We start from the raw sequence: 23,733 nt of genomic DNA, 5'->3' as shown, positions 1-23,733 counted from the left end.
ATAAAATAGGTTTAGGAAGTAGAAGACCTTGTGCCAAACTGAGTTTCAATTTCACTATCTGTTAAATAAGCACAGTAGTGCCTATTTTATAAAGTAAGTTTATTATGAAGTTAAATATGATGATTAATGTAGACTCTCATTATTACTGTGATTATTGTATTTTCTTAAACTCCATCACAATAAAGTGGGACTTCTATGTACTCTTGAGTAGTTCAAAATCAAATATTCCCCAGGTGGCATTTGCCTTACTTAGAGTTGCTTTTGGCTCCAGGTAATGGGAATCACAACTGTTCTGGCCTATGTAAACCAGGGTTCATTTTCTACCCTACAAAATAGTCTGGAGGTAGACAGTTGTTGGTATTGGTTTAGAAGCTTAATGAATCAGAGTTTCTATCTTTCAAAAACCTCTTGTACATTTCCTCATGTTGCAAGAAGGTTGTTGTAGCCCCAGATATTACAAAGATGCAAAACTTCTTAACACAGTGTCACCAAGGTAAATTCAGTCATCTATAAAAATAATGAAACATCATGACTAAGTAATATTTTTCAGCAGTGTTTTATATGGTGTAATGTACAATGATAAATTTAGGTGACCAGATTATAAACATTAAAAAAGTATAGAATCATCTTAATAGGTGTAGAAAAGCATTTGACAAATTAAACACTTAGCAAAACAGAATATAAAAGAAAACCTCCTCAATCAAATAAAATCTCCATGGAAAATCTCCAAATACATCATACTTAATAGTAAAACATTAAATACTAATCTTCTAACATTGAGAATAAGTCAAGGATGCTCATTCTTACAATTTTATTAAAATTGCAATGGAAGTCTTAGGCAGTAAAATAATGGAATAAAAAAGAAAAGGCATAGAGATAGTAAAGGAAGAAATAAACTGTTCCTATTCACAGATGATATAATTTTTCGTGTAGATAGTTTTAGAAATCAACCATAAGCTGCTAGAACTAATATGTAAATCTACCAAGATCCCAAGACACAAAGACATGTAAAAATCAATTGCATTTCTGTATACTAGCAATGAACAGTTGGAAAAACAACATCATTTATGATAGCTTCAAGACATGAAATACTAAGACAAACTTAACAAAGTATGAATGTATCCAAGAGAAATGAAAATGTATATCCATAGAAAGATTAGCACAGGAGCGTTCATCACTGCTTTATTCACAATATTCACAAACTAGAAACAATCCACATGTTTGTTAGCTGGTGAATAGGTAAACAAATTGTGATATATCCAAACAATGTAATGTTATCTGGCAATAAACGGGAATGAACTACTAGTGCACTCAACAACAAAGATAAACTTCACAAACATTGTATTATTTAGTTTTGAGTTGGAGTTTCATTCTTGTTGCCTAGGCTTGGAGTGCAATTTTGTGATCTTAGCTCACTGCAACCTCCACCTCCTGGGTTCAAGCAATTCTCTTGCCTCAGCCTCTAAAGTAGCCAGGATTACAGGCACCCAACACCACACCTGGCTAATTTTTTTCTATTTTTAATACAAAGTTTCACCATGTTGGCCAGGCTGGTCTCGAACTCCTGACCTCAGGTGATCTGCCTGCTTTGGCCACCCAAAGTTCTGGAATTACAGGACTGAGCCACTGCACCTGGCCCACAGACATTCTACTAAGTAAGTAATAGACATTATATACAACAGAGCACATACTGTGTGGATATAAATTTACACAAAGCAGATCAGTCATCGTTTGGGATAAGAAATATTGGGTGTATTGACTATGAGTAGTATAATAGAGCTTTGCAGGATGATGGAAATGTATATTTTGATTATGTTATAGTTGTAAAAATTCACTGAAGGATTGACTTACAAGGGTATATTTTTCTGTGTGTATATTTTACCTCAATAAGATTGGTGTATAAAAAAGAAATGTTAACCTTTCTAGTCCCAGTTATTCATAGAAAATGTTCTAGATGGAAAGCTTGGGGTAATGGTGCATCACTGACTGGAAATGATACAACTGTCCTCAGAAGGTAGGGGTTAGTATTGGTGCCTACATGCTAATCAGAACCTGTTGAGTCCCTTAACAAAACAAAACACTGAAGGGCAAAATTCTGCAGTGAATGAAAATATGTCCAATTTACAATCAAATAAAAATGCTGTAGGCTTAAAGCCAAAGAATATTCTTAGATTGGACTTTGTTTAGCTTTCTAAATTTAACCAGCTGGAATTCTTTAAGTACATCCTTATTCAACATTTTGAAGTGAAGTACTTACTTTTTATGTAAAAAAAAATTGTACTTTCTCTGAAATATATAGGAAAGTACGTTTCTCTTTGTAAAAAAGAATATGATGGCTTATTACAGGTTTAATATATAGTGAGCACATATTGCAAACTCCACCCACCCCCTACATTGAGACAAATTTGTGGCAAGGCTGGTGAAAAGACAGATAATATAAACTGAGGTGACGTTGCTAAACTCTGCCTTGTGGATAGAAATATATGTAGCTCAAGTGCAGAGGACAACAACAAAAAAGAGCTTTATAATACATGATATAATATTTTAGTCACTGATAGTCAAATATGGGAAGTGTTCCAACAGCACAATACTCTACATTATGTCTTAAATTGAATAAGAGTGTAAGCTCTCATAATGTTTTCCATGTTTCAAAAATCCTTTTTTTCAAATAAATAAAAATTATATTTAAAACATGAACTTATTTTCTGGCTCAACACTCATTCTGTGGTGTTCCTTTGTTCATAGATCATCCATGCCAATGAAAATTCTTTCCATAGTAGCACTTGACAAAACAATTAAAGCAGAATATTGAACTAGTTTTAACACATTTGGGGAAGCAATTTATTTTCTTTATCAAGAGATGTTGTCCCCCTTAGGGAATAGAAAACCATGTTCAAGATACTAATTTTCTCATAAAGAGATTTGGAGGGATTCTTTTTTCCATACAGCCAATATCCCAATTAATTCATCCAAAGAAAGATATTTCTCATGTTGAGCCAAACTCGAAGCACTGAGAATGATGTCACGAATTTTAAAAAGGTACCCACTCTGCCAGATACTTGAGGCTCCAGTACACAAACTCACTGCTTTGGAATTAGGTTGATTGACTACATGATTTATCAAATAGTCTTTCTGCTAAATAAACATCTTTCAGTGCTAAGGCCTCATTGTTTTTCTTTTCTTACAAAACTTTGAGATGACATGAGATGAAATTCTTGCTCTTTAAAGCATGTGATCTTTTTGAAAAGGGTCTTGAATATTCTCTGCTTCAAAGGAGTGCTGAGAAATATGACAAGATGAAAGCTAGGTAATAGAGAAGAGTTACCTGATTCATAGGCTTATGAACACTCTCGCTAACATGGATCTAATATTTGGTTGTGTAGTTCCTATTAATTCAGCTGGACTACTTTTTGGTCTAGATATGGCTGTGGAGTGTAAGAGCCTCTGAATGGAGAACCATAAAGCACTAGAGCATCACACATCACTGCCTGGAATGAGAACAGAAGTATCAAGATTAAAGGGATAGCAATTATTTAAAAATGAGGGCAATGGTATTTCCACTGGACACATTGAATATGTCTTCCCCCTTGTCTCCTAGTTAGAAGTTGAAATATGCAGCTGTCTTTCTCAAAATTTAGCATTTGGGAATGCTAAGTGATGTAGTGCCTAGGGAAACAGTTACTATACATGTCAAGTAATATTAAGAAGGAAGAAGTAATATTAAGAAATAAAATAAACAATTATTTTATAAGAGTAAACAGTATTAACAAGGAGTTAGGCATGTTTTCAAGAGTCTTGTTAAGACAAAAGCATAATCTTTGTTTGTTCACGAATCCTCAGAAAAGTCAAATTTTCTGTACTAATACGCACTGAAATAAGGAACACATATCTTACATGATTTTAAAAATATATTTCATAGAAAGATTGCAAAGCAGCCAACTAACAAAGTTTCTAGCCTAAAGGAAAGTTTGTTTTGCTGTTTTGTAGCTTGTCTAAATATTACCATGTTTCTGGGTGCTGTGTATTAACTTGTTCTGATGTTGCTGATTAATATACAGTATGGGTGACAAAAGGCATCTTTTCAGTGATATATTTGAACTGTAAGTTCACATGCTGCATTTTTAAGAAATTTTATGTGAGAAAGGAACTGTCATTAGGTTCTGAGTATGTACAGTTATTGGTCTGGGTTTGCTGCAAGTTGGTATAATTTAACAGAATAAAAAGACAATGTACATATATTAATGAGAATGTTGCATTTAGGGTATAAAAAGTGATGTATACTCTTTCAGTAAGACAGATGGTAACTGGAAGAAGTCATTTTGAGCCAATTGCATTTTTTTAAAGCATCTCTTTTCTGTCTGGTGATAATTAAATGTGGAACCATTTGATTTGGAAATCAAGCATAAGGCAATAATGACAATAACAACCCTTTTACAGGTTTTGAAATTATTCAAACCTTTGGACAGTCAATGTCATGGGCAAATGTTTGCCAAAATGTCAAAAGCATTGATAGAATTCTAAGAACTCGTCAACCGGAACTGTATACCTAGACTACAAAATCAAGTGAGCAGAATAATTGAGCAATATGTTTCTGATTTTCACAGTCTATGTGTTGAGGTTGGGGATTTATTGAATAGTGTTAAAGAGAATATTTTTGACCTAAATGACTTCCACAGAGATGGAGAGAAAGGCACGTTTAATATCAGGCTTAATTAATACAATAATCTCTCTCAGTAAGAGTCAGAGTGGTACTTCATAGGACATTCAGAATAGGGGGAAAAAAAAAAAAAAGAAAAGTTAGAGGAAAACACAAATAGTGAGGTTCCTTGAGTAATAGTGTCTGAAATTTTAGAAAGTTTATTAGAAGCATGAGCGACTTTCCTGAATTATTTAAAATGAAGAATAAATTTTATGTTACAAAAAGTGTTGAAGACTTGCTATTTGATATCTAAATGTGACTTTACGGAGAAAATCAATATTCTGCAGTTAATATTAATGAACTTTACATAAGAAATTATGTACATACACACACACACACTGTCTCTCTGTTTTTTTTTGCAGTAACATGTAACTTTTAAATTTCAGTGGCTTTAAATGGAAAACATGTTTTTTGTTCACTGGTCTGCAGATTGGATACATATCTATGTGACCAAAAATAAAGACTGCTTGTCTTTATTTTTTTGTGACTTTTCAATCTTGAACCCAGGATGACAGAATAATCTCTATCTGAAGTATATGGATTATACTGTTCTCATGGCCTAGGGAAAGAGGAAGTCAAGTGACCAAAAAACGATACAATTCAATTTCAAGCTTCTGTTTCATTATGGCATACATCATGTCTGCCCACTTTCCATCCCAAAGAAATTGCGCAGCTTAGCCTGAAAATGAAATAAGGATGTATGCTCTCTGCTTTCAGGCACAGCCACTCACATGGCAAACACGTCAAACCCCTTCATAGGGGATTAACTGGAGAGTTGGAGAATTATAATCTATGTTAGGAACCCAAACAGTGTATGTGTTAACTTTCATGAAAATGGACATGGAATTCTATTCAAAATAATTATTTTCTTTTAAATAAATGCATGTTCGTTTATCCAGATTTATTGAGGTATAACTGACAAATAAAAATTTGATACATTTAAGGATTACACCATTATTTGGTATAACTATACACTGTGAAACAATTAGCAAAATAAAGCTATTTAATTGATCCATCAATGCACATAGTAGTTACCTTTTTTAATTGATGGAGATACTTCAGATAAACTTTTCCAGCAATTTTCAAGTACAGAATACCTTATTAGCTATATTTATCATGTTGTATTTGATTTCCGGAATTAATTTATAACAAAGTTTTTACCCTTTGACCAACATCTTTCCATTTCCCCCACCCTCCAGTGCCTGATAACCAGCATTCTACTCTCTGTGAGTTCGACTTTTTAATATTTCACATATAAATGGTGTTAAACAGTATTTGTTTTCAATTCCGGCTTATTTTGCTTCGTATAATGCCTTCCAGGTATCCATATTGTTGCAGATCTAGGATTTCTTTCTTTTCAAAGCTGAATAATAGAATATGATATCATTACATATACATCACATTTCATGCACACATACATCACATTCTCTTTGTTCATTTGTTGATGGACACACAGGTTGTATTCATATCTTTGCTTTGCAAATAATGCTGCAATAAACATGAGAGAGCAGATATATCTTTGAGATACCGATTTCATTTCCTTTGGATATATACTCAGAAGTGAGATTGCTGGATCACATTGTAGTTGTAGTTTTAATTTTTCGAGGAACCATTCTCCATGACTGTACCAATTTCCATTCCCAGAAATAATGTATAAGGTCTCCCTTTTCTCCACATCCTTGCCAACTCTTGGTATCTTTCGACTTTGATAGTAGCCTTTATAACATGTACAATGTAATATCTCATGGTTTTCATTTGCATTTCCCTGATGATTTGTGATGCTGAGCATTTTTCTTATACCCCTTGGCCATTTGTATGTATTCTTTAGAAAAATGCCTATTCAGGCCCTTTGCTCATTTTAAAAAATGGAGTGGTTTTCATTTGTTTGTTCTCTGCTATTGAGTTGAGTTTTTCATATATTTTGGGTTTAACCCATTATCAGACATATTGTTTGCAAATATATTTTCTTATTCCATAGTTTACCTTTTCATATTCATTATTCTCTCCTGCACTGTGCAAACTTTTTAATTTTGTATATCTCCACTTTTATATTTTTACCAGTATTGCCCATGTTTTGGTGTTATCCAAAAAATTATTACCAAGAACATTGTCAAGAAACATTCCCCTGTGTCGTCTTCTAGGAGTTTTACGGCTTTAGGTCATATGTCTAAGAGTTTAATCAATTTTAGTTTATTTTGGTGTATGATATAAGGGTCCCATTTCATTCTTTTGCATGTGCATATCCAGTTTTTCCAGTACCATTTTTGAAGAGGCTATCCTTTCCCTGTTGTGTCTTCTTGATGTGTCTGTTAATTAGGCCAGTATCACATATTGTAATATATATGTATATATGTAATATTTATTATATATGTCAGCTTTGTAATATAATTGGAAATAAGAAACAGTGATTATTTCATCTGCTTCTTTGTCAAGATCTTTTTAGCTTTTCAGGGTCTTTTGGAGTTCAGTACAAATTTAGGATTTTTTTTTACTATTTCTTTGAAAAATGCCTATGAAATGTTAGTAGTGATTGCATTGAACTTGCAGAATGCTTTGGATAGTATGAACATTTTAACATTAATTTTGCCAATCCATGAATATAAGATACCTTTCCATTTATTTGTGTCTTCAATTTCTTTTACTAATGTTTTATAGTTTTCAGTGCATAGGTCGTGCATTTCCTTGGTTACATTTATTTCTGAATTTTTTCTTTTTGATGCTGATGTAAATGGCCCTGCTTTCTTACTTTGTTTTTAATTACAGTTTATAGTTAGTGCATAGAAAGCCATTGGTTTGCCTGTTAATTTTTTTCATCCTGCAACTTCATGGAATTTGTTTAATAATTCCGACAGTTTTTAGTGGGCTTTATAGGGTTTTCAATATAGAAGTTTGTGTCATCCTCAAAAAAAAGTTATTACTTCCCATCTGATTTTTAAAATTTATTTTTGCATAAGTTATTGGAGTACAGGTGGTATTTGGTTACATGAGTAAGTTCTTTAGTGGTGCTTTGTGAGATTTTGGTGAACCCATCACCTGAGCAGTATACACTGCATCATATATGTAGTTTTCTATCCCTTGCCCCCTCCCACTCTTTTCCCCAAGTCCTAAAAATCCATTGCATTATTCATATGCCTTTGCATCCTCATAGCTTTGCTCCATATATCAGCGAGAACATACAATGTTTGTTTTTCCATTCCTGAGTTACTTCACTTAGAATAATAGTCTCTAAGCTCATCCAGGCCACTGCTGTTCATTTTAATGGCTGCATAGTATTCCATCATATATATATTAGTTTCTTATCCATTCATTGACTGATGGGCATTTGGGTTGGTTCCATGATTTTGCAATTGTGAATTGCATTGTTATAAACATAAGTGTGCAAGTATTTTTTTTTTTTCCAAATTATGACTTCTTTTCCTCTGGGTAGATACCCAGTAGTGGGATTGCTGGATCAAATGGTAGTTCTGCTTTTAGTTCTTTAAGGAATCTCCACACTGTTTTCTATAGTGGCTGTACTAGTTTACATTCTCACCAGCAGTGTAGAAGTGTTCCCTGTTCACTGCATCCATGACAACATCTACCATTTTTTAATTTTTTTTATTACGGCCATTCTTGCAGAAGTGAGGTGGTATGACACTATGGTTTTGATTTGCATTTCCCTGATCATTAGCATTTCTTCATATGTTGGTTGGCCATTTGTATGTCTTCTTTTGAGAATTGTCTATTAGTATTTTTAGCCCACTTTTTGATGGGATTGTTTGATTTTTTTTTTTTTCTTACTGAGTTTGTTGTAGATTTTGGATATTAGTCCTATCACATGTATAGATTGTGAAGATTTTGTCTCACTCTGTGGGTTGTCAGTTGACTTTGCTAACTGCCCCTTCTGCCATGCAGAAGCTCTTTAGTTTAATTAGGTTCCAGCAGTTTATCATTGTTTTTATTGCACTTGCTTTTGGGTTCTTGGTCATGAAATCCTTGCCTAAACCAATGTCTAGAAGGGTTTTTCCAATGTTATCTCCTAGAATTGTTATCGTTTCAGGTCTTAGGTTTAAGTCCTTAATCCATCTTGAGTTAATTTTTGTATAAGAATTTTGTATAAGAATTTTTGTATAAGAAATGAAGATCCAGTTTTATTCTCCTACTTGTGGCTAGCCAATTATCACGGCACTTTAATACTTTCTCTTGTCTGAGTGCTCTGGCTAAGACTTCCAGTACTATGCTGAAGAGGAGTGGTAAGAGTGACATCCTTGTCTTGTTCCAGTTCTCAGAGGAAATGCTTTCAACATTCCCCAGTGTTAGGTTGGCTGTGAGTCTGTCATAGATGGCTTTTATTATATTAAGGTATGTCCATTGTATGCCAATTTTGCTGAGAGTTTTAATCATACAGGGACGCTGGATTTCGTCAAATGCTTTTTCTGCATCTGTTGAGATGATCATGTGATTTTTGCTTTTAATTCAGTTTATGTGGTAGGTCACATTTATTGACTTAGGTATGGTAAACCATCCCTGCATACCTGGTATAAAATGCACTTGATCAGGGTGGATTATCTTTTTGATACATTGTAGGATTTGGTTACTTAGTATTTTGTTAAGTATGTTAGCATCTATGCTCATCAAGGTTTTGGTCTGTAATTTTCTTTTTAATTATGTCCTTTCCTGGTTTTGGTATTCGGATGATGCTGGCTTCAAAGAATGAATTAGGGAGGGTTTCTTTGTCTGTCTTGTGGAATAGTGTCAAAAGGATTTGTTACCATTCTTTGAATGTCTGATAGAATTCTGCTGTGAATCCATCTGGTCCTGGACTTTTTTGGTTGATGATTTTTAAATTACCATTTCATTCTCAATGCTTCCTATTGGTCTTTTCAGGGTATCTAATTCTTCCTGATTTGAGAAGGATAAATTCCTGGGAAAATTCTTCCTATCTCTTCTAAGTTTTCTAGTTATGTGTGTAAAGGTGTTCATAGGAGCTTTGAATTACCTTTTGTATTTTGGTGGTGTCAGTTGTAATATCTCCTCTTTCATTTCTTAGTGAGGTTATTTGGATTTTCTCTCTTCTCTTCTTGATTAATCTTGCCAATGGTCTATAAATTTTATTTATCTTTTCAGAGAACCAGCTTTTTGTTTCATTTATCTTTCTTATTTTTTTTCTTGTTTCCATTTCATATAGTTCTGCTATGATCTTAGTTATTTCCTTTCTTCTGCTAGGTTCGGTTTTGTTTTCTTCCTGTTTCTGTAGTTCCTTGAGGTGTGACCTTAGGGTGTCAGTTTGTGCTCTTTCAGTCTTGATGTAGTGTTTAGGGCTATGAACTCTCCTCTGTACACCACCTTTGCTGTATCTCAGGGGTTTTCATAGATTGTGTCATTATTGTCGTTCAGTTCAAAGAAGTTTTAAATTTCCGTCTTTATATTGTTTTTGACCCAGTGATCATTCAGGAGAAAGTTATTTAATTTCTCTGTATTTACATGGTTTTGAAGATTCTTTTGGAGTTGATTTCCAGTTTTATTCCACTGTGGTCTGGGAGAGTGCTTGATATAATTTTAATTTTTTAAAACTTATTCAGGCTCATTTTATGGCCTATCATATGGTCTGTCTTGGAGAAAGTTCCACGTGCTGTTGAATAGAGTGTGTATTCTGCAGTTGTTGTATGAAATGTTCTGTATATATCTGTTAAGTCCATTTATTCCAAGGTGTAGTTTAAATTCACTGTTTCTTTGTTGACTTTCTGTCTTGATGACCTGTCTAGTTCTGTCAGTGGATTATTGAATTGCCCCACTATTATTGTATTGTTGTCTATCTCATTTCTTAGGGAGGTCTATTAGTAATGGTATTATAAATTTGGGAGCTCCAGTGTTAGGCACATATATGTTTAAATTGTGATATTTTCTTGTTGGACAAAGCCTTTTACCATTATAGAATGTCCCTCTTTGTCTTTGTAACTACTGTTGTTTTAAAGTTTGTTTTGTCTGATATAAGAATAGTTACCCCTGCTCGCCTTTGGTGTCCATTTGGATAAAATGCCTTTTTCCACTTCTTTACTTTGTTTATATGAGTTCTTATGTGTTAGGTGAATCTCCTAAAGGCAGCAGATGGTTGTTGAGTTCTTAATCATTCTGCAGTTCTGTATCTTTTAGGTGGAGCAATTAGGCCATTTACATTCAATGTTAGTATTGAGATGTGAGGTACCGTTGCATTCATCGTGCTATTTGTTGCCTGTGTACTTTTGTGTTTTTGTTTTTGCTTTTAAACTTCTGTTTTTGTTTTATGGGTCCTGTGTGATTTATGCTTTAAAGAGGTTCTGTTTTGATGTGTTTCCAGGATTTGTTTCAAGATTTAGAGCTCCTTTCAGCACTTCTTGTAGTGGTGGCTTGGTAATGGCGACTTCTCTCAGCATGTGTTTGTCTGCAACTGTATTTATCCTTCATATATGAGGCTTAGTTTCACTGGATACTAAATTCTTGGCTGATAATTTTTTGTTTGAGGAGGCTGAAGGTAGGGCTCCAATCCCTTCTAGCTTGCAGGGTTTCTTCTGATAAATCTGCTCTTAATCTGATAGGTTTTCTTTGATAGATTACCTGGTGCTTCTGTCTCGCAGCTCTTAAGATTCCTTCCTTTGTCTTAACTTTGAATAACCTGATCACAGTGTGTCTAGGTGAAGATCTTTTTGTGATAAATTTCCTAGGTGTTCTTTGAGCTTCTTCTGGATGTCTAGGTCTCCAGCAAGGCCAGGAAAATTTTCCTTCATTATTCCCTCAAATATGTTTCGCAAGATTTTAGAGTTCTCTTCTTCGTCAGGAACTCTGGTTATTTTTATATTTGGTTGTTGAACATAATCCCAGGCTTCTTGGCGGCTTTGTTGATATTTTATTTTTTCTTTGTCTTTGTTGGACTGGGTTAATTTGAAGACCTTGTTTGAGCTCTGAATTTCTTTCTTCTACTTGTTCAATTTTACTGCAGAGACTTTCCAAAGCATTTCACATTTATAAAAGTAGGTCCAGAGTTTCCTGAATTTTTTGTTTTTCCTTTAAGCCATCTATTTCCTTGAATATTTCTCCCTTCACTTCTTACATCATATTTTGGATTTCTTTGAATTGGGCTTCACCTTTCTCTGCTCCCTCCCTGATTAGCTTAATAACTAACCTCCTTATTTCTTCTCAGGGAAATTAAGGGTTTCTTCTTGGTTTGGATCCATTGTTGGTGAACTAGTGTGATTTTTCGGGGGGTTGTTGAAGAGCCTCCTTTGGTCATATTCCCAGGGTGGGTTTTCTGATTTCTTCTCATTTGGGTAGGCTCTGTCAGAGGGAAAGTCTAGGGCTGAAGGCTGTTGTTCAGCTTTTTTTTTTTGTCCCTTGGGTGTTTCGTTGATGTAGTACTCTACCCCCTTTTCTTTCTACGGATATGGCTTCCTGTGAGCTGAACTGCAGTGATTGTTGTATCTCTTCTGGGTATAGATACCCACAGGTCTACCCAACTCAAGGTTAATAGTGGAGTTGTCTGCACAGAGTCCTGTGATGTGAGCCATCTGTGGGTCTCTCAATCTTGGATACCAGTGCCTGTTCTGGTGGTGGGGGTGGGATGGCAATAGACTCTGTGAGGGTTCTTAGCTTTGCTAGTTCAATGCTCTATTTTTGTGCTGGTTGGCCTCCTGCCAAGAGCTGGCACTTTCCAGAAAGCATCAGCTATGGTAGTGTGTAGTGGGACCGGTGGTGGGTGGGGCCCTAGAACTCCCAAGATTATATGCCTTTTGTCTTCTGCTACCAGGGTTGGTAGGGAAGGACCATCAGGTGAGGGCAAGGCTAGGTGTGTCTGAGCTCAGATTCTCCCTGGGCAGGTCTTGATCTGGCTGCTGTGGGGGATGGTGTGAGATTCCCAGGTCACATGGTAGATGGGAGGCAGAACTAGATCACAGCTCTGAACAGAGCAGCAGGCAGGGGCTTGAATTGTGAATTTTCACTCTAGGTTGACTGCAAGAACAAACCAGCAATCCCGAGAGGACCCACAGACCCTCTGAAGGAAGCAGACTGCTCCTGCAGGACCTGGGAGACCCCGAAAACTGTGAGTGCCCCAACTGTGGAGAACGCTGTTATGTTCATTTGCTCTAAAGTGAATGTTTCCTTACTGGTTTTATGTCTGGATGATGTATCCATTATTGAAAGTGGTTTACTGAACTTTACTGGAGAAGCTGAAGGTCTGTTGGTGGGAGAAATTTTCAACTTTACCTGGAGCTGACACAATTTGGAGAGCTCAGTGAAATACAGGGGTAGAGGAAGCAGCAGAAAGGCCCTGGGAGCTTGCTGGGTCTCCTATCTGGTCGTCTTTGCCTGGCACCACAGGGATCCAACAGGAGAGGTGTAAGGGTAAAACTATACGGGGAGAAGAAAATCTTTAGGTGAACTTCGTAACAGTTTGAATGGGGCGAGAAGCCTCTTGGCCAGAACTTGGGGGAGGACACAAATCCCTTGTGCAGACTCCACAGGTAGGGGAAGAACCAAGCCCCAACTTTCTTTTCTGTACCTGGGAGGCAGATAGCCTGAGGCAGGTTTTCAAGCCCATCTGATGTGAATGCTCTTCAATTCTTTTTCTGTATAATTGCTCTGGCCAGGACCTCTAGTACCACACTGAATAGAAATGGTAAGTGAACATCCTTGTCTTGTTCCTGGTCTTAGAAAAAAAGCTTTAAACTTTTACTATTGAGTATGATATCAGTTGTGGACCTTTTCATGTTGAGAGACATTCCATCTCTACCTAATTTGTCGAGAGTTTTTATCATTGCATCTCTACCTAATTTGTTGAGAGTTTTTAATCATAAAAAGATGTTGAATTTTGTCACAAACCTTTCTCTGTTCATTGAGGTAATTTAAAAATTTTTATTCATTTTGTTTTTGTGATGTTATCATATTTATTAGTTTACATATTTTGAACTATCCTCGCATTCCAGCGATAAATTACACTTGATCATGCTGTATAATATGATCCTTTAAGGTACTGTTGAATTTAGTTTGCTAGTATTTTGTGTGGTTTTGTGCATCAGTATTCATCAGGGATATTGGCCTGTAACTTTTTTCTTGGAGTGCCCTTCTCTGGAATTGGTATCAGGATAATGCTGACATGATAAAAGGAGTTTGGAAGTGTTTTTTAAAATTTTTTGAGGAGGAATTGAGAAGAATTGATATTCCTTTTTAAATGTTTAGTAAAGTCATCAGTGAAGCCATTTCATCCTGGACTTTACTGTGTTGCCCAATTTTTTTAAAATTAGGCTTTAATTTCCTTATTTATAATTGGTCTGCTCAGTTTTTCTGTTTCTTTATGATGCTGTCTAGATAGGTCATATATTTCTAAGAATTTGTCCATTTCTTCTAGGTTATGTAATTTTGTTGTCATATTATTCTTCACAATAGTCTGTTATAATTCTGTCTCATATATTTCTGATATTTCTGTTTCATGTATGTCTGTGGTATTTATTATAATGTTTAGTCTTTCACTTTTATTTATATATATTTGAGTCTACTCTCTCTTCTTATTCTAGCTGAAAGTATGTTGATTTTGTTTATCAATTCAAAAAGTCAACTATTAGTTTTGCTAATCTTTTTCATTACTTTCTACTATCTATTTCATTTATTTCTACTCTGATCTGTGATATTTCTTTCTTTCTACTAGTTGTGGGTTTAATTTGTTTCTCTTTTACTAGTTCCTTAAGGTAAATGGTGTTTAAGACTTTTCTTCTTACTGTAAATTTTTCTATTGGAACTCTTTTTGATGCATCTCATATGTTTTGACATGTTATGTTTCTATTTTTGTTTCAAGGTTTTTTTTTTTTGATTTATCTTTTGGTTTCTTTTTTTAAAATCATAGGTTTTTTTTAAAAGTATGCTGTTTAATTTCCTTGTATTTTTGAAATTTTCAGTTTTTCTCCTGTTATAACTTTCTAGGTTCTTAGCACTATGGTTAGAAAAGGTACTTGATATAACTTTAATTTTCTTAAATTTGCTAAGACTTGTTTTGTGGACTAATATACAACCTATCCTGGAGAATGTTTTATGTGTGCTTGAGAAGAATATTTATTCTGCTGTTGCTGAACTGATGTTCTCTCTATGTCTGTTATGTCCATTTGCTTTAAAGTGAATATTTCCTTATTGATTTTATGTCTTGATGATGTGTCCATTATTGAAAGTGATTTACTGAAATCCCATACTACTTTTGAATTGCTGTCTACTTCTCCATATAGATTTGTTAATATTTGCTTTATGTATTTAAGTGCTCTGATATTCAGTGCGTAAATATTGACAATTGTTATATTGTCTTAATAATTTGATCCTTTTGTTATTAAATAATTTTCTTTGTGGTTTGTTGCAGTTTTGTCTCAAAGCCTATTTTAACTGAGGTAAATATAGCTATTTCTGCTCTTTTGGTTTTCATTTGCATGGAATATCTTTTCTGATCCCTTCACGTTCAGCGTATTTGTGTCCTTGTAGGCAGCATATAGTTGGGTTTGGGGTTAAAAAAAAAAATTCATTTACCCATTTTGTGTGTTTTGATTGGAGAATTTAGTCCATTTAAATTTATTTATAGGTAAAGACTTAGCATTACAATGTGTTAATTGTTTTCAGACTCTTTTATGGTTCCTTCGTTCCTTTCTTCCTCTTGATTTTCTTCACTTGGAATTTGATGTCTTTTTATACTAATATGCTTTAATTCCTTTTTTTTCTTGTTGTATCTACTATGAGATTTTTGCTTTGTGGTTATCTTGGGGCTTAGAGAAAACATAATAATCTGTTTTAAGCTGATAACAGCTTAATTTTGACTAAATACAAAACTGTACGCTTATATTCTCCCAGACATATTTTATGGTTTTGATGTCTTATTTTAATTCTTTTGTATTTTCTATTCATTAACAAGTTTTTGTAGCTCTGGTTGTGTTTAAATACTTTTGTCTTTTAATATTTATATTAGAGTTAAAAGTGTGGTCTATGTCACCGCTAGAGTATCATTCTGCTTCTGATTTCATATTTAACTTTACTGATGAGTTTCATACTTTCATATGTTTACATGTTACTAATTACTGTCTTTGGCTTTAGCCTAAATAATTTTCTTTTTTTATTTTTTACGTTTTCTTCTAAGGAAGGTATAGTACTAGTGAATCCCTTCATTTTTTTTTTTTTTTTTTTTCTGGGAAAGTCTTTATACTTGATTTCTGAAGGACAGCCTTGACAAGTAAAATGTTCTTCACTGAAGAGCTTTTTGCCTTTCAGAATTTTGATTATGTCATCCTACTCTCTCTTGGCCTGGGAAATCTATAATAGACTTATTGTGGCTTCCTTGTATGGGACAACTCTCTTTCCTTTTGCCGATTTCAAAATTCTCTCTGTCCTTGATTTTTGACAAATTAATCATATGGTATCATGGTAAAGTTCTCTTTAGATTTAAGCTTTTGGGGTGCCCTTGAGTCACATGTGCCTGGATGTTTTTGTTTCTCCTAAGGTTTGAGATGTTTTCAGAAATTATTTCTTTAAATTAGCTTTCTATCCCGTTTCTCTTACTATTCTCCTTCTGTGACTTCCATGATACACCTACAGGTAGAGAATTGCAAATCTGAAAATTTGAAATGTGAAGTGCTAAAAAAAAGTGTGATTATTTTTAGTGCTGACATGTGCAAAAGAAATGCTCATTAGGACATTTCATATTTTGGATTAGGGATTCTCAACCAGTAATTATAATGAAAATATTTCAAAATTTGAAAAAAAGAAAAAAAAATCTGAAAGACTTCTAATTCCAAGCATCTTGAATAAGGGATACTCAATCTGAATTATTTTTTGTGGTATACATAAATCACACAACTTACCTGTCTTTGAGTTCCTAGATTATTATTTTTTTGTTTGAACATGTTTGCTGTTGAAGCTGTCCACTGAATTTTTATTTTATTCATTATATTCTTCAGCACCAGAAAAGATAAATATAATTTTTATCTCTTTATTAAACTTTTAGTTGTGTCATATGTTGTTTATTCTTATTTCATTGAGTTGTATAGCTGTGTTCTCTTTTAACTCTCTGAGCTTCCTTAAAACAATTATTTTGAATTATTTGTCAGACAATGTGTAGATCTCAATTTGCGGGGAGCTGGTTATTGGAAAATAATTGTGTTCCTTTGCTAGTGTTGTATTTCTTGGCTTTTCATTTTCCTTAAAGCCTTGCATTACTTTGTTTGCATTTGAAGAATCCATCACTTCCTCAATATTTATTGACTGCCTTTGGGAGAGGAATACCTGGTTAGGAATATTGAAGCCTCTCAGACTTTGTCTATGTATGTACCCTCTTCACCCTTGTTGTGGCTATCTTGTGGGAGGTAATTGTTAGGATTTTATGCCTTTTCTTCATCGTGCAAAGCCAGGCTTAGTGCTAAGAACCTCCAATTTTTTATTATTACTACTTTTTTTTTAATTTAGGGCAGTGCCCTGAGGTAATGAACTGTGTGTACTTTCTCTCAATCCCACAGGATTAAGCTAGTTGACTATGTGTGTTTATAAGTCATTTGCAATTATTTGCGCTTACCTACAGGGGCCACATATGGGGAGTTGGCCAAAAAATGAGGCGCACAGAGTTCTGGGAGTGCATGCAGGCAATTTTGGGTTTGCAGGCAAGGCATCATAAGTGGCATGTAGGTGGGCTTCCTGATGGCATTTAAGAGTGGTTAATAAGATATGCAGTTATGCAGTCTTCTTTAAATTTCAAACTATGATTGTTGTGAGTCTCTGCCTCACTTTCCTGCTTTCAGGATCTCCCAGCTACTTTGCATTACTGATCCTCTCACTTTTCTGTGTATGGTGAGAAAGAGGTGGACCTCTTGTACAGCATCTGGCTCAGCTTGAGAATTTGAGTGCTCACTCAATACACTCTCACTTTCCCCCACGGGAGGAATTGTGGACTGATGAGATCTCTCTTACTGAACTGTCCTACTTTAGGAAAAGAGTGGCAGAGGTAAAGTAATACTTTTTTTCTTGCCATCTTCAATGTGTTTATTCTCAGATTTTTTTTGTTTTGCTGCAACAGTGTGCTAGAGTTTCTATGCTGGATTCCTGGCCTCCTACAAGGGTAACCTTGTCCATGGGAGGTTGTGAAAATTGGTGTTCCATAGGGAAATGAGTGTAGAAAACTCCTATTTGGCCATCTTGATAATCTCACTCCTTCTGATTTGCTTTTATTCTAAATTCCCAAATTAAATATATTTTCCTAAAATAAATAAATTCCCAAATAGTTTTCTGCACTATGAGGATGTTGATGAATACAATAAATTCTTATACTCAGACCAGGCATGTTGGGCCCCTATAAGAAGGTTGTCTTAATGCATTTTAAGTATGTCAGACAAGAAAAAGATATTTAAAAAAATAAAATAAAGCTAAATGTTAAATAAACTAAAAGTACTGAGTTGAAATTTTATAATACTGTTTAAAATTTGTTTTAATATAATCACATATTGTTGTGTTCATTTATATAAATTCTAGAAACTTGAAGTATATTGTTACAGAATTTATAACATATTATAGAATATGTTTATGTAAATTCTAGAAAGTTTACAGAAATAAATTTCTGTAGGCCTAATTTTATTTTACTAAGTTTTGCTAACCCTTTTGACCTAGAGAATAAGCAAAATATGAGAGACAAACTGAAAATTTGAAAGTCAAAGACATTATTAAGCTGACAGATACACAATGAAAAAGATAAAAACAAATAATAATACATACATACAATTTTTAAAAACTTGTCAAAGCCACCACACAGGAACTCCAAGGACAAACCTCTTTAAAAGTTTCTATATTGAAAAAGACAATTTTATTCTCATGAAATTTCTGTTATCCTGTGTCAGGGATATGCCTTTCAGTGGCTGTATGAGTCCTTTTATGGCTTGGTAGCATGAATTTCTTTATGTTCTGTCTGGCCTTTTCTGACGCTTTCAGAATGTAATGTGGAAGAGTGTTAGAGCAACATAAAGGAAGCTAATGAGTAGGAAGCAGTGGGAATAAACACAGGAAGCACATGGAGAATTGATAACTTCATAGAGAATCAAGGTGATAGAAGGAACACATTGACTTCTATGAGGATCATAAAATGTTAAGAAGATTCACAAACTACATATTGACCATAAAGTATGAAGATAAATATAGTCATGCATTGTTTAACAACAGTGATGCATTCAGAGAAACACATCATTAGGTGATTCTTTCATTGTGCAAATATCATAAAATACTTACACAAACCTAGATGGTATAGTCTACGCTACCCTCCTAGGCTATATGCCTATTGCTTCTAGGTTACAAACTGATACAGCATATTACTGTACTGAATACTATAAGCAATTATAATATAATGGTATTTGTGTATATAAACATATCTAACTATAGAAAAGTACAGTAGAAGAATGGTATAAAAAATAAAAAAATTACAATTATATAGGGCGCTTACATGAATGAAGCTTGCAGGACTAGCAATTGTTCTGTGTGTCAGTGAATGAAGAGTGAGTGAATGTGAAGGCCTAGGACATTACTGTCCACTATTATAGACTTTATAAACACTGTACACTTAGGCTATACTAAATTTATAAAAAAATTTATTTCTTCAATAATGGTTAATTTTAGTCTATCATACTTTTATTACTTTATAAGTTTTAAATTTGTAAAACATTTTGACTCATAATAACAATTAGCTTAAAACAAACATTGCATAGCTATACAAAATATTTTTCATTATATCCTTATTTTATAAATTCTTGTCTATTTAAAAAATTATTCTTTTGTTTTTACAACTGCTTTTATTTGTTTTTTAATTTAAAACTAGACCCAAACACACAGATTAGCCTGGCCTGCACAGAATCGGGATCATCAGTATTACTGTCTCCCAGCTCCACAACTTATCCCACTGGAAGGTTTTCAGGAGCAGTAGCATGCATGGAGCTATCCTCTCCTATGATAATAATGAGCCCTTCCTCCTGGTATTCATACGCTTGTGTAATCTTCTGTTCTTGAATGTGGTCTGAATTTAATGACTTATTTTAACAAATAGAATACAGCAAAAATGATTGTATGCCACTTCTGACATGAAGTTATAAAAAATACTGTGATTTTCTTTTGGGTTCCCTGACTTGCCCTCTCTTGGATACTTTACTCTGGGAGAAGCCAATTGCCATTTAGCGAGGCAGCCATTTCCCTGGATAGAGGCCCATGTGCATGAAATCAGAAACAAACTGTCTGAGGCCTCTGTAGCCACATGAGTGAGCTTCAAAATGGATCTTCTGTGGCCTGAAAACTCCCACACAAGTGAGCTTAGAGGCATATTTTTTCCAAGTAGAGCCTTGAGATACTTGTAATCCCAGCCAGCATCTTGATTGCAGCCTCTGTGAGCCCTTGATACAGCATCATCTAGCTAAGCCACTCCCAGATTCCTGACTTGGAAAAAGTAGGAGATAATAAATATTTGTTGCTTCCAGCTGCTCAATTTTAGTATAATTTATTATACATAAATAATACAGTTTTTAGTAATTATGGTCCTGTTTTGTCTTTTTATAGTTTACGTATATTAGGCATCAAGTGCTTTCCACAATAACTATGTTATTGTCACTCTTTACAGTAAAAGAAACGAGGTTTGAAGTGTTGTTCAAGATTTCAATGCTAGAATAAATTGAATCAAGATGTGAATTTATAGGCCGGGTGTGGTGGCTCATATATATATATAAAATGCTTTTTCAGCTATGACCCTACTTTCCTTCTCTTTAACTCAATGCTGGAAAACAAGGGAGAACAATGTAATACTGAACTTTCCTAAATATATTAATGAGTTGAAACTATTCTGTCTTCATCATCCAGTGGTTATTATGTTATGAGATCAAATATTGGCTCATATGTAATATTAAGTGGTTAGATTCTGTGGTAAGACATTATTGTTGTATGTGATAATGTAATCATGTTGAATTGCTAAATTTTGGGGGAAACATGTATGCCCTTTGATTTTATTAAATTGGCTCTTTGTTCTCTATTTCAACAAATTATGTGGCCCCATTTTAAAGGACTTCAGTTTGTCTCATCAGTATTAAAATAGCCGTCTGCATGAAAGTGACGTTTTGTGCTGTCTTGTGGCTTCCCCTGGCCATGGGCTTCCATCATAATGTCCCCAGTGCTTTTCGTCTACTCATTCTAATTGCCATACTTTTGGATACTGGCCCTGATTGGGACAGGCAGTTGAAATGGCTTGTACTGGGTGATTGACACTGCCTGTATAAATACCTATTCTCTGAAGCCCACACCGTGTCACTGGCTGTCAGAGCTAGTCTACTGCCAGGGCCTTTTGAAAATCATAATTAAAGCATGATGCTCACTAGTCAATTATAAGTTCATAAATTAGGCTTTATGGGGGAAAAAAACCCAAACTACTCTTAGGACTCCACACATGAGAGCTGAATACTCTTTTCCTCTCCTGTTTTTAGACAGAGTTGGTGTTAGAGTCTATGGTTTCTAGATAAAATTGGTATTTGAATTAATCTTATCTGAGTAGCTGTTAAACCTATGAAAATGCCAAGTATTCTGCTCTGTCCTCAGTAAAGATTGTTGGTGGATGAACAGATGTTTAATATAGTGAGGAGGAGGCTTTGTGGCTTGTAAGAGTTTTACCAGGTATGGGGAATGAGCAGAAATCAGGTGTGACAGATAAACAATTTTTAAAATAATTAAAAGGATATATCATAATTACTAGATTTCAGGAAGTCACTAGTGAAAGGGAAAGGCCTATTTCTAAATGTGACATGATCATTCAAAAGCTAAATTGGTTGCAGGATGACTTAATTTTAATGATAGCTCATTAAACGGAAATTTCTAGAAAGTCCTGTGATTGCATTTTGATTTTCCTCCTCCCAGTTATTTCTTCTACTTATTCTTCCTTTACTCTGTGGCCTTAATTAGCTTGAGTCTCAGTTCCCTTCTTGGTAACACTGCTACTCTCACTGCTCCAGGGCTGTGAGAATTAAGAATTGTATATGTAACACACATGTCACAGAACTATACAGAAAGAGTTTAATAAGCAAAAGTTACCATTAACTAGTTTTTGAGAATACCATTCTTAGATCTTTTATTCTGGGTGTAGATCTTGATGTATATATCTATAAAACAACTATGGGAGAATTCAAGGAATTTCTCAAAAAATTAAAAACAAAACTACCACACGATTCAGCAATCCCACTTCTGTATATATATCCAAAAGAATTGCAATCAAGATTTTGAAAAAAATGAACACTGCTATGTTCATTACAGCATTTTTCACAATTGTCAACATATGGAAACAATCGAAATGTTCATCGGTGAATGAGTAGATAAATAAAATGCGGTATACACATACAGTGAAATATTACTCAGCCTTTAAAAAGAAGGCAATCCCTTCATATGCAACAGCATGGAGAAAACGTCGGGACATTATGCTAAGCGAAATTTGTCAAAGAAGGACGGCTACTGCATGATTCCGTTCATATGAGTTATTTAAAATAGCTAAACTCATAAAAACAGAGTAGAATGTTGGTTATTAGGGGCTGCCAGTGAGAGAAATGGGGAGTTTCTGTCCAATAGGTGAGAAGTTTGTTTTAAAAAATGAATAATTTCTAGAAATCCACTGTACAACACCATGTCCATAGTTAACAATACTGTGTCATATACTTAAAAATTTAAGACAGTAGATCTCATGTTGGATTGTTATCACCACAACAAAAATAACTTTCATAATAATTGTTATTATTTTAAGATTTACCTCCAGAATTGGCCTGCTCATTATTTCCAAAATATGTGCTTATTTTAAAAAATTACATAGCTTTAAAATCTAAGACTTTGCCATTTCCAAAGAGAGATAAGAGAATCTTGATCAGATCAGAATCTTGATCAAATCAAAATTCTTACAGTTTGGTAAGACTTATAAAATTCACAGGTATCTATCTGAAATCGGATTTGTAATGGATTTTTTTAAATACGTGTTTTTATATTATAATGATAAAATGTCTGTATGGGGTGGATAAGTTAATGCAATTAATACGTACTAAGTAATCGACCTAACTGAGCACCCACTTTTAAATAAATGCTGAAGATTGTTCACAAAAGCTTCCACTTACTGAGCACTGACAATATGTCCAGTGTGTTATTTATTTTAAAATAATCATAAAACCCTGTAAAACAGATAGTACTGTCACCATTTAACTGATGAGGAAATTGAGAAAAAAAGCATTTTAGCAACTTGCCTACGGTCACATATGTTTCGAGGAAAAACTGTAGCATGCCAGCTTAGGTGAGTTTTGCCTCAAAACCCACAGTTTCGACCTGCTTTTGCTGCCTTCCTGGAGCTCTTGTCTAGTACTGACACACGTTCTGTCTTAGGTAAGATAGGGTTCTCCAACCTGTGACACGAGCTTGGGAACATGGGATTTGTTGAAGGAGTGCTCTAAGGAAAAAGAATGAGGAAAGCAGGGCAGAGCAGGGGTAGGAGATAAATATCAATGCCTAGAGTCATTTCAAGGCTGCCCCCATGGGGACTTCTTGTATCAGTCGTAAGGGAGACAGTGGAAGTGACCAACCATTGCAGTTGCTGGAGACTAGGAGGTTATCCTTGATGCAGAATTCTCAGTGCTAAAAACTGAGAGACTCTTGGACAAACCAACTGGTTATTTCTCCATCCAGTGGCTCAGTGAGTGCTAAGGGAAATTCTCTAGGGAAGGGGGAAGCTGCAAGTCATCAGTGCCCAACACTCACAACAATTAGGGATAAGCTTGCAGTCCAGTAAAGGGGATCTGCCTTGGGTACCACTTCCCTGATTGATTTCTCAGTGACTGAAAAAAAAGAAACTGTGAGCACATGTACTCTTCAGATTCAACTAATGAGCTTTGGGGAAACTGACCCTTTAAGATGAGAGGAGAAGAGTTGATTTGGCCAGATTTCAGACCTCGAAGCACCCAGCAACTACCAGTTCAGTTATGAAATGGATTCATTCACTGAAAGATTCTTCCTCCCTAAGCAAAGCTATG

The sequence above is a fragment of the Saimiri boliviensis genome, chromosome 2 (assembly GCF_048565385.1).
Source record: "Saimiri boliviensis isolate mSaiBol1 chromosome 2, mSaiBol1.pri, whole genome shotgun sequence".
NCBI lineage: Eukaryota > Metazoa > Chordata > Mammalia > Primates > Cebidae > Saimiri > Saimiri boliviensis.
Note: the sequence above shows the minus strand (reverse complement) of the source record.